General features: G+C 40.0%; 1 protein-coding gene across 3 annotated transcripts in view; it reads right to left on the minus strand.

Annotated features, from left to right (window-relative positions):
* Positions 1-10,030, minus strand: part of Kank1 (KN motif and ankyrin repeat domains 1) — a 198,353-nt gene that overhangs the window by 61,410 nt on the left and 126,913 nt on the right. The gene's annotated exons all lie outside the window — the stretch shown is intronic.

Consider the following 10,030-nt stretch of genomic DNA (forward strand, 5'->3'; position numbering starts at 1 on the left):
TATAGGTTTAATGCAAAGCCAATCAAAATCCCAATTGCATTTCTTGTAGAAATCGATAAAGCAATCATGAAATTCATATGGAAAAATAAAAGACCCAGAATAGCAAAAGCAACTCTAAGCGGGAAGTGTGAATCAGGAGGCATAGCGATACCTGATTTCAAGCTATACTACAGAGCAATAGTAACAAAAACAGCATGGTACTGGTACCAAAACAGGCGGGTGGACCAATGGTACAGAATAGAGGACACAAAGACTAATCCACAAAGTTACAACTATCTTATATTTGATAAAGGGGCTAAAAGCATGCAATGGAGGAAGGATAGCATCTTCAACAAATGGTGCTGGGAAAACTGGAAATCCATATGCAACAAAATGAAACTGAATCCCCTTCTCTCGCCATGCACAAAAGTTAACTCAAAATGGATCAAGGAGCTGGATATCAAATCAGAGACTCTGCATCTGATAGAAGAAAAAGTTGGCTCCAATCTACATACTGTGGGGTCGGGCTCCAAATTCCTTAATAGGACGCCCATAGCACAAGAGTTAATAACAAGCATCAACAAATGGGACTTACTTAAACTAAAAAGTTTTTTCTCAGCAAGAGAAACAATAAGAGAGGTAAATAGGGAGCCTACATCATGGGAACAAATTTTTACTCCTCACACTTCAGATAGAGCCCTAATATCCAGAGTATACAAAGAACTCAAAAAATTAAACAATAAGATAACGAATAACCCAATCAACAAATGGGCCAAGGACCTGAACAGACACTTCTCAGAGGAGGACATACAATCAATCAACAAGTACATGAAAAAATGCTCACCATCTCTAGCTGTCAGAGAAATGCAAATCAAAACCACCCTAAGATACCATCTCACTCCAGTAAGATTGGCAGCCATTATGAAGTCAAACAACAACAAGTGCTAGCGAGGATGTGGGGAAAAGGGTACACTTGCACATTGCTGGTGGGACTGCAAATTGGTGCGGCCAATTTGGAAAGCAGTATGGAGATTCCTGGGAAAGCTGGGAATGGAACTACCATTTGACCCAGCTATTGCCCTTCTCGGACTATTCCATGAAGACCTTAAAAGAGCGTACTATAAGGATACTGCTACATCGATGTTCACAGCAGCACAATTCACAATAGCTAGACTGTGGAACCAACCTAGATGCCCTTCAATAGATGAGTGGATAAAAAAAAAATGTGGCATTTATACACAATGGAGTATTACTCTGCACTAAAAAAATGACAAAATCATGGAATTTGCAAGGAAATGGATGGCACTAGAGCAGATTATGCTAAGTGAAGCTAGCCAATCCCTAAAAAACAAATGCCAAATGTCATCTTTGATATAAGGGGAGCAACTAAGAACAGAATAGGAAGGAAGAGCATGAGAAGAAGATCACCATTAAACAGGGTTGAGAGGGGGGAGGGAAAGAGAGAGAGAAGGGAAATTGCATGGAAATGGAAGGAGACCCTCAGGGTTATACAAAATTACATACAAGAGGAAGTGAGGGGAAAGGGAAAAATAATACAAGGGGGAGAAGTGAATTACAGTAGATGGGGTAGAGAGATAAGATGGGAGGAGAGGGGAGGGAAGCAGGGATAGTAGAGGATAGGAAGGGCAACAGAATACAACAGACACTAGTATGGCAGTATGTAAAAAAGTGGATGTGGAACCGATGTGAATCTGCAATATGTATACGGGGTAAAAATGGGAGTTCATACCTGCTTGAATCAAATTGTTAAAAATCTCAAAAATGTGCATCTTAGAATCTATGAAATTATGTTATACTCTAAGACTTTTTAAAAACAAACTTAAAACACAACATGTGTAATAAGAATTGTAATGCAAAAAAAACCCCAAAATACATGTATAAAGGCATGAATTGGAGTGAACATACTCTATATACAAAGATGAAAAATTATAGTCTATAAGTATAATAAGAATTGTAATGCATTTCACTATCATGTATTTAAAAAATAAAATCAATAAAACGAAAAAAAACCCAACCAACCAACCAAACAAACAAACAAACAAAAACAATTCACAACAACCTTGCAAATACTAAAAGCCCTATTCCACTTTACAGACAGGGAACTGAGGGGCAAGGAGGCTTGGATTTGCCATGCTCACATGGCTAGCATATCAGAGCAGACACTTAAAGTTCGACTCTGGAGTCCACGCTCTTGTCTTGTGGTTCTGTGAGTCAGAGTGAAAGCACTATAGTCTTAACCCGAGATCTTACATGCACAAATGACTGACATCCCTTTGAGGTAGTCACTGTAGGGATGCATATGCTTACTGAAAGGATCTTTGCTCAAAACACTTGAGACTGCAAGTTATGTCTCAAAATTTTCTGTAATAAGTTTTTAAAGCAACTGTATTTTTTAAAAAATTTTTAGTTGTAGGGGGACACAATACCTTTATTTTATTTATTTATATGCGGTGCTGAGGGTTGAACCCAGTGCCTCACATGTGCTAGGTGAGAGCTTTACCACTGAGCCACAACCCCAGCCCTAAAGCAATTGTATTTTTTAAAAATATTTATTTTTTAGTTGTAGTCATTTTATTTATATGTGGTACTGAGAATCGAACCCAGGGCCCCACACATGCCAGGCAAGCGCTCTACCGCTGAACCACAACCCCAGCCTTAAAGCAATTGTATTTTTAATCTTAAACTAAGAGCCTGAGGAGGTACTTATGCCATGCAGAACAACTGTCTCAGGACTTATCTACCATCCCCTATTCTAGACTGCACATGGAATTTACTTCATTTTCAACCCTCTTTCTTAGAAACAAATGACATTCGTATAAAGTCTTCCCAAAAAGCAAGTATTTTTTCAATAGGGTAGTAGGGGAGGCATTCTGACCACTGAGGACAAGTGGAAGGCTCTAAATGGGATGACAGGAGTTTCAAAAATTGATAGAGCTAGGGCAGTTGGAATAAGAATCTAGTCACCCAGAACAACAATCATGAAAGAAGAAGCAAAATTGTGTTGAGAAAGTTCTAGAATCTGTTTTACATATAATATTTTTTCTTAATAAAATTAAGAAAGCAATATAATTCACTTTGCCTAAAATCTGGAAAAGACAGAACCTGCCAAAAAAATTAATTTTGCAGCCTGAACATAACCGCTCTTATTAATGGAGGCAAATTTCTTTGATATTTTATATGATTATGTGAATATTTTAATTAATTGCCTTAATACATTCTAAAGATCTACAATATAATAAGGATTTGCTCTGGGCACTATTGTTTCCATTTTGGAGACATAAGATGGATTAAGACATTGTACCTTCCCTACAGATTCACACACTCTTGCTCGAGGCACGCAGTCTCCTAAAGAGAAAACACTAGAACAGCGTACACACAGTTCAGTTCCAATTCATAGTCTTATTTTGCCCAAAATGGGTAGAAATGACCAGGAAAAAAAATGTATTTCAAATAAGAGACCTAGTGGCTTAAGTATTAAAAAATGAGTATTCTTCAGGGCCGGAAGGTAGAAGACATTTTGCAAAGAAATGGCCCATTCAAAGACAGACAGAGAAGGTGCATGGCAAATAGGTGCCGAGGCTGGAGCATGAGGTAAACTGCCTGAAGTAAAGATGACACAAAGCTCCTGGTGCTTAAGAGGAACTTAAAGGAACTAGAGTCTTGAAAAGCCAAACTGAAAAACACTGGTACACGTGGCTGGTATCACAGCTCAGTGGTGGAGCGCTCACAGAGCGTATGTGAGGCACTTGTGTTAACACCTTAGCACTGCATAACATAAATAAATAAAGGTTAAACACACACACACACACACACACACACACACCTTAATCCTAATAAAAAATGCAGAGCTGCTGGGGATGCAGCTCAGTGATAGAGAACTGCCAAGCACGTGCATGGCACTGTATTTGGTACATTTACACACACACACACACACACACACGAGTTCATTTATTCCTTTAAATAAGTCAGTCTTTCCAGAAGATATCCCCAAAATCTCTCTAATTTATTGTTATCAAGTATGATTGTCCACATATTCCTGTAGACTCTGCAAAGTCAGTCAACAACTTAATTAAAAGTAATCTAAATTAATAGTATGCTGAAGTGTAAACTTTGGCCACAGATCATCGTCAGGTTATCTTCCGGTGATTTCCAATATTGGCTCCTGCCACAGTGAGAATGGAGATAATATTAACTAGCTCTTGGTTTGTTTTGTAACCAAATTACCTATGTGACCCAACCCTTTTCAAAATCAGCAGATCATTTTCTCAGTATGAGTGGAGAAGAGGTGGAGGGAAATCTCAAATATGGATCAAGACCTAAATTAGAATCTTACCTGGATATTGGCTTTCATTTCTAAAGTACAGAAAAGGCTGGATTTGCCTATTATAGAAATTGCATGCTATATTTGTCCAAATAGTGTTCATTCGTTCGTTCGTTCTCTCTCTCTCTCTCCCCTCCCCCCCACCCAACTTTATTCCTTGGGGTATAAAAACCTAAAGGAGATACTTTTATCACAAGAACAAATTAAAATGCAGACAATGAAAAGAAAAATATGGAAGAAGCAACAGCAAATATGTTCATTCGTTTATTCATTAAATGAATGCTTATTATGTGCCAGGCTCTGGTTTTGGCATTTAGGATATACATCAGTGAACAAAGCAGATATCCACTCACCCTTTCCTCCAACATTAACTAGAGATCTGCACTTGGGGGTCTAAAGAATATTTACATTCACAGCATGCTTAATGGATTAACTGTACTAAAAGCCAATTACTCACTTATCTTGAAAATAGTATTCATGATAAGACCTGCCTCTTCCTGCCCCAAAGCAGGCATGGATGTGTCCCACCTCCTCACAGACCCTCACTGCTCACCCACTCTATGTCATGAAAGGACAGGGCATCTTTTCAAGAGTGCGCACAAGGGCTGTGCTGCCAGCAAGCAGGTTAGAACCACCCGGAAGGTTGCGAATGCTTTCGGAGCTGCACCTGGCTCTGCTCCCAGCTGCGTGGCTGGGACCCACACAGCTTCCTGAACACTTAATGAGAACTGACGCTTGCAAAGCTTCTTTCCAGGAAATTTTCTATGGTGAAAGTTTATCAGATCATGACAACAGAGGCTGAAAGCCAGCTGCTGTGTTGCAAAAAAAAAAAGAAGGATCAATAGACAGCCTGGGTAAGAGCATCCCAATGAAAAGTGAAATCGTTAAGGTTCCTTCCTCTGTCAGTTACCATCTTTACAGCTGTTGTTGACTTCGGAGGCAAGTAATTGTATGGCTTGATGGGGTAAGAGGATATCGATTTTACTGATTTGCTTTGGTTCATATGTCAAGGGTTTAGGGAAAACAGACCCTCGTAGGAATCTAAGCCTTGATTTTACAAATATGGCCTCATCAGTGAAGTCTTGCTCTTGCTAAGAATTACTTTTGGTTGCAGTTTGAGTTAAATTATCAGTACCTTAGTGTATTCAAACATTTTAAAGGACAAAAACGTAACTGCACAGATGTAAAAAAATTAGTTTGGTGTAGTTTGAAAGTTTTTTCCTTCATTTCCTATTTTAAAGAGACAGTTCTTATTTACTGCTTCAGCAGACATTTCCCCTTTAATTCCTCTGGAATTGGATTCTAACGTGGTCTTTCTTCTCTACTCTTATATTGCTCAATAATGTTATTGGGACTGTTACCATGTAAATGGGGACCAATACCACATTCCAAGACTCTTTAATAGTAGGTCTCAAAGTACAGCCCCCAGAAAAGTGGCATTAGCATTATCTTCATGGATTCTGTAAGAAATGCAAATTCTTGGACCATGACAGATCTACTGGAGATGGGGCCCAGCAATCTGTATTTTAAAAACCTTTTGAGTGACTCTGATGTACACCAGAGGTTCTCAAAAACACAAGACAAATTAATTGGGGTGGGGGGAATTAAGTTTTAAGATTTCAAGAGCCAAGAATGTCCTCTGATTTTAAGAAAATGATACCAAGTGATCAGAAAACATCCCTCAGTGAGCCTGGCTTTGTTCATTTATTAAGAATGTATTGAGGGCTGAGGGTGTGGCTCAGTGGCACAGCACTTGCCTAGTATTTGTAAGGTACTAGATTTTATCCTTAGCACCACATAAAAATGAAGAAAAAAAGAAAGAACAAATAAAATAAAGGCATGCTGTCTATCTACAACTACAAAAAATTATACATATACTGAACATGCACAGCGTGAAACTGATGGTTTTAGGCACTACAATGGTTAACAAAACAGACTCTGGGGGCTGGGGATACAGCTCAGCTGGTAGAGTGCTTGCCTCACTTGCACAAGACTCTGGGTTCAATCCCCAACACCACGGAAAAACAAACAACAACAAAAACAAAAGTCAGACTCTGTTCTTCCCTTTGTGAGGTTTAAAGTTCTCAAACGTGATACTATCCTGGGGAAAGGACACACTGGATATTCCAAGAATGGTTATTCAGACCCCTCATAAGGATCTCCCAGATAAGATCAGCCCTTCGATTTCACTTAAAATATTTTTTAAAAACAATTTTCTACTGTATATAGCAGAAGGGCTTGGCTGTGCTAAACAGGAATTTTCCACATTTTCTTGTGTTTTCCCAAGAACATAAAACTTCCCACTAATTTAAGGTAGACTCAAAGAGGTCAAATGCCTAAGCCAAGAGGTACTTTTTGATTTGCTGCCCAACCAAAGTTCTCACAATGTTAAACTGTGTTACCAGAATAGCATGTGCACTTCCGCTGAAAATGCTTTTGGGAAAAGCTATGACCAGAGGCTAAATTCAAAGATTTAAAGAGACAGAACTAAATTAAAACCACAATGAGATGCCACCTCACACCTGTTAGAATGGCCGCTAACCTCGCCCCCTCCCCCCCCAAAAAAAACAAAAACAGAAAATAACATGTGTGGGTAACAGGTGGAGAAACTGGAATGTTTGTACAATAGCCACATGATTGCAAAATGATGCAGCTGTAGCGGAAGTCCCCACCCCCGTCCCTCCCAATAAGAAATAGAACTGTTGTATGATCCCACAATCCCACTTCTTGGTATTTATCCAAAATAACTGAAACGGGAACCTGAACAGATATTTGTATCCCTGTATTCACTACAGAATTGTTAGCCAACTTGTAGATGACAACCTCCATGTCCACTGACAGATGAGTAAAGAAAATGTGGTCTATGCACATGGCAGGATGGTACAGGAAATCCTATCCTATGGCTAGGATACACATGTGGACCATACATGTAAGCTACAATATGGATAAACCTTGAGGGCATTAGGCAAAGTGAAATAAACGAATCACAGAAAGCCAAATAAAGCCAAATACTGCATGACTTCATTTACATGAGTTATCTAAAGTGACCAAACAAATACAAATACAATACAAACAAAGCAGAACACTGGTGCCAAGGGCTGGAGGGAGGGAGAGGTAGGGAACTCTTCAATGAGTGCAGAGTTTCAGTCCTGCAAGATGCAAAAAGGATTTTGAAGATGAAAAGAGGAGTCTAGGGATCTATTATACAACTGTGCATACATAGTTAACAATCAGCATTGTAATGTACACTTAAAACCTTGAGAGTAATCTATATGTTTTTAAACACAATGACGAAGTTCAGTCTAACATCTACAGTGCCCCAATCACACTCAAGGTCAAACTGCTCTCCACAAGTCAGGCAGGCAGTTTAGCAAATCTTGAATGTTACTTTCCTCTAGTTTAAATAAATCTCACTTGAGCTTTTCCCTTTTTAAATATGGAGACTTAAAAAGAAAAAAGAATATTTTAATTGTCATTTTTTTGTTTTTTCCTCCTGGGACAAGCACAGTACTCTCACAGCTCTGGTGATTGGAATCAAGCTTGGCTTGGCAAATTCCAGAGCACAAGGTTTCAGGAAAAGTTATAGCCAGAGGTTCAACTCAAAGATTTAAAAAGGCAGGGGAAGGGGGGAGCTGAACTTGTGGTGGAGTTATCATTTGAAAATTGGAAATGGCTGGGTGTGGTGCCATGAGCCTGTAATCCCAGTACCTTGGGAGGCTGAGGCAGGAGGATCACAAGTTCAAGCCAAACCTTAACAACTCAGCAAGACCCTATCTCAAAAGAAAAAAGAAAAAACAAAAAGGGCTGGGGATGCGACTTAGTTGTTAAGCACCCTAAGTTCAATTCCCGGTACTAAAAAAATAAAAATGACTAAAAATTTTGTTTCCTCCTAGCTCCCATCCTACTAAGGGATGCTTGGAGAATAGCTATGTGGAGACAGTCTGACCAATGACAGGCCATGCCCAGGTAGGAGAGCCTTGTTCCCTGGTTAGCAGGGGAAGGAGCCAGAGGGAGGACTAATGGACCATCCTCAGCAACTTCAAGCAGAGACGCTACAATAGTGTCCTCTGAGGTCCAGTTCAAATGCCATCAGCCACTTGTGAACTGTTCAGTTGGGGAAAACCAACAGACTGGGGAAGCGGACCCCACAGCTGCAACTGAAACCCTTCCTCCTCACTCAGAGGCCCTGCCTCTTCCTTTCCCCCTTCAAAAGGGTGTGAGGGCAGCCTCTACTCCCGTACAATAGGAAAAGTACAAGGATGGAATCTAGCAGAGGAAAGGCTTCATGCCCGCCTGACCCAGGCTGCAAAGGTTGGGCTTGAGTCAGAAAGAGGCTGAACCTGTGTTTCAACAAGGCCGACTCCCAGGGCCAGCAGAATCACCACTGACAAAGAACTTCCTAAAAAATGCATATTTATTTTTCTCCCTCACTTAGGTATGCTTCTAGGAACTAAGCAGGGTCACAGGATCAAAGCATGAATGGATAAGGAAACGATAATTGAGTAGAGATTAAATTCTACAGTCCCATGGGTTGTTTGAAAACAAGCAATGCTCCATTAGGGTTTAGCCAATAGCAACAGTATCTCCCCCAAATCTGATAACATAGCACCCAAAACTCTCCCCCAAGATTCAGATTTTATGAGTTCGGCATGGGGTTGAAATTTATATTTTTGACATACATCCCCAAGTGATTCCAGTTATGAGAGATGCTGCTTTATAGGATGCTTTTTCTCTAAGCAATGTTTTGCTCTAGACGAGTCATGGCAGTAGTACCAGGGAACATAGTAGAAATGCATATTCCTAAAATCTGTCCTGGGCTACTGATCAGAAAGTCTCCAGGAAAGCCTAGTGGTATCTGTGTTCACAGTTGATTTGAATGCCACTGCACAAGACCATTCTCCAAACCCTCATATCATTTAAGATGACATTACCTACACTCAATCAAAGACCCTATTTTTGTTGAGAAGCACAAAAAATACTGGCCTGGCTTCATTTTGAGCCTAGGCCTGTCACATAAGAGAGCTGTGCTCTTCCAGGAAGCAGGATGAAGGAACATAATAAAGACAGTTTGGGGATGACCATGAAACAGACATGTTGAAAGGAACAGAGTGTAGCACAGTGCAAGTTTTAGGAAAAGTTATAGCAGTTGTGCTAGTGAGCTGGAAAGTATCATTCATTGCAAAGACAATCTAACATCACTATCAGCAAAGAAACCATCACGTCTGATGTGATGAGCCTTATTCACGTTGCTGGTATCCATCTCTCTTTTGTCTTTCCATACTATTATTTTGGCAAGAAACATGTTTACCAAACAGATATGAAAACTAGCTCCTAGCTCCATAGGATCCAAATGCAAGAGAAATACTGGAGAATGTGAGGAGCACAAGACAAAGGGCAAAACAGCACAGGAAACCTTTAAAGGGTTCCTGGAACCTCCAAACCAAAGGGAGTGGTACCTTACCTCAGTATGCATGAATTGTTGAAGGGAGAAGGTCTGCAATCTGTATTAGATATCCAAAAGATGCCAGACCCAAGGAAGGTCACCCACCTTGGAATTCCCATGCTTTTCACTGGATGAAATATTTCACAATTTCATGTTTTAAGATATGAAGGAAAATTTATCCTCTTACCTGGAAACCTTCTCTGGCTTGAAAAGTTGCTATGAGCTGGATAGGAGTAGGGGGAGAGAGATGGGAGGGGGTTAGGGGG

Source organism: Marmota marmota, unplaced genomic scaffold (assembly GCF_001458135.2).
Source record: "Marmota marmota marmota unplaced genomic scaffold, marMar, whole genome shotgun sequence".
Classification (NCBI taxonomy): domain Eukaryota; kingdom Metazoa; phylum Chordata; class Mammalia; order Rodentia; family Sciuridae; genus Marmota; species Marmota marmota.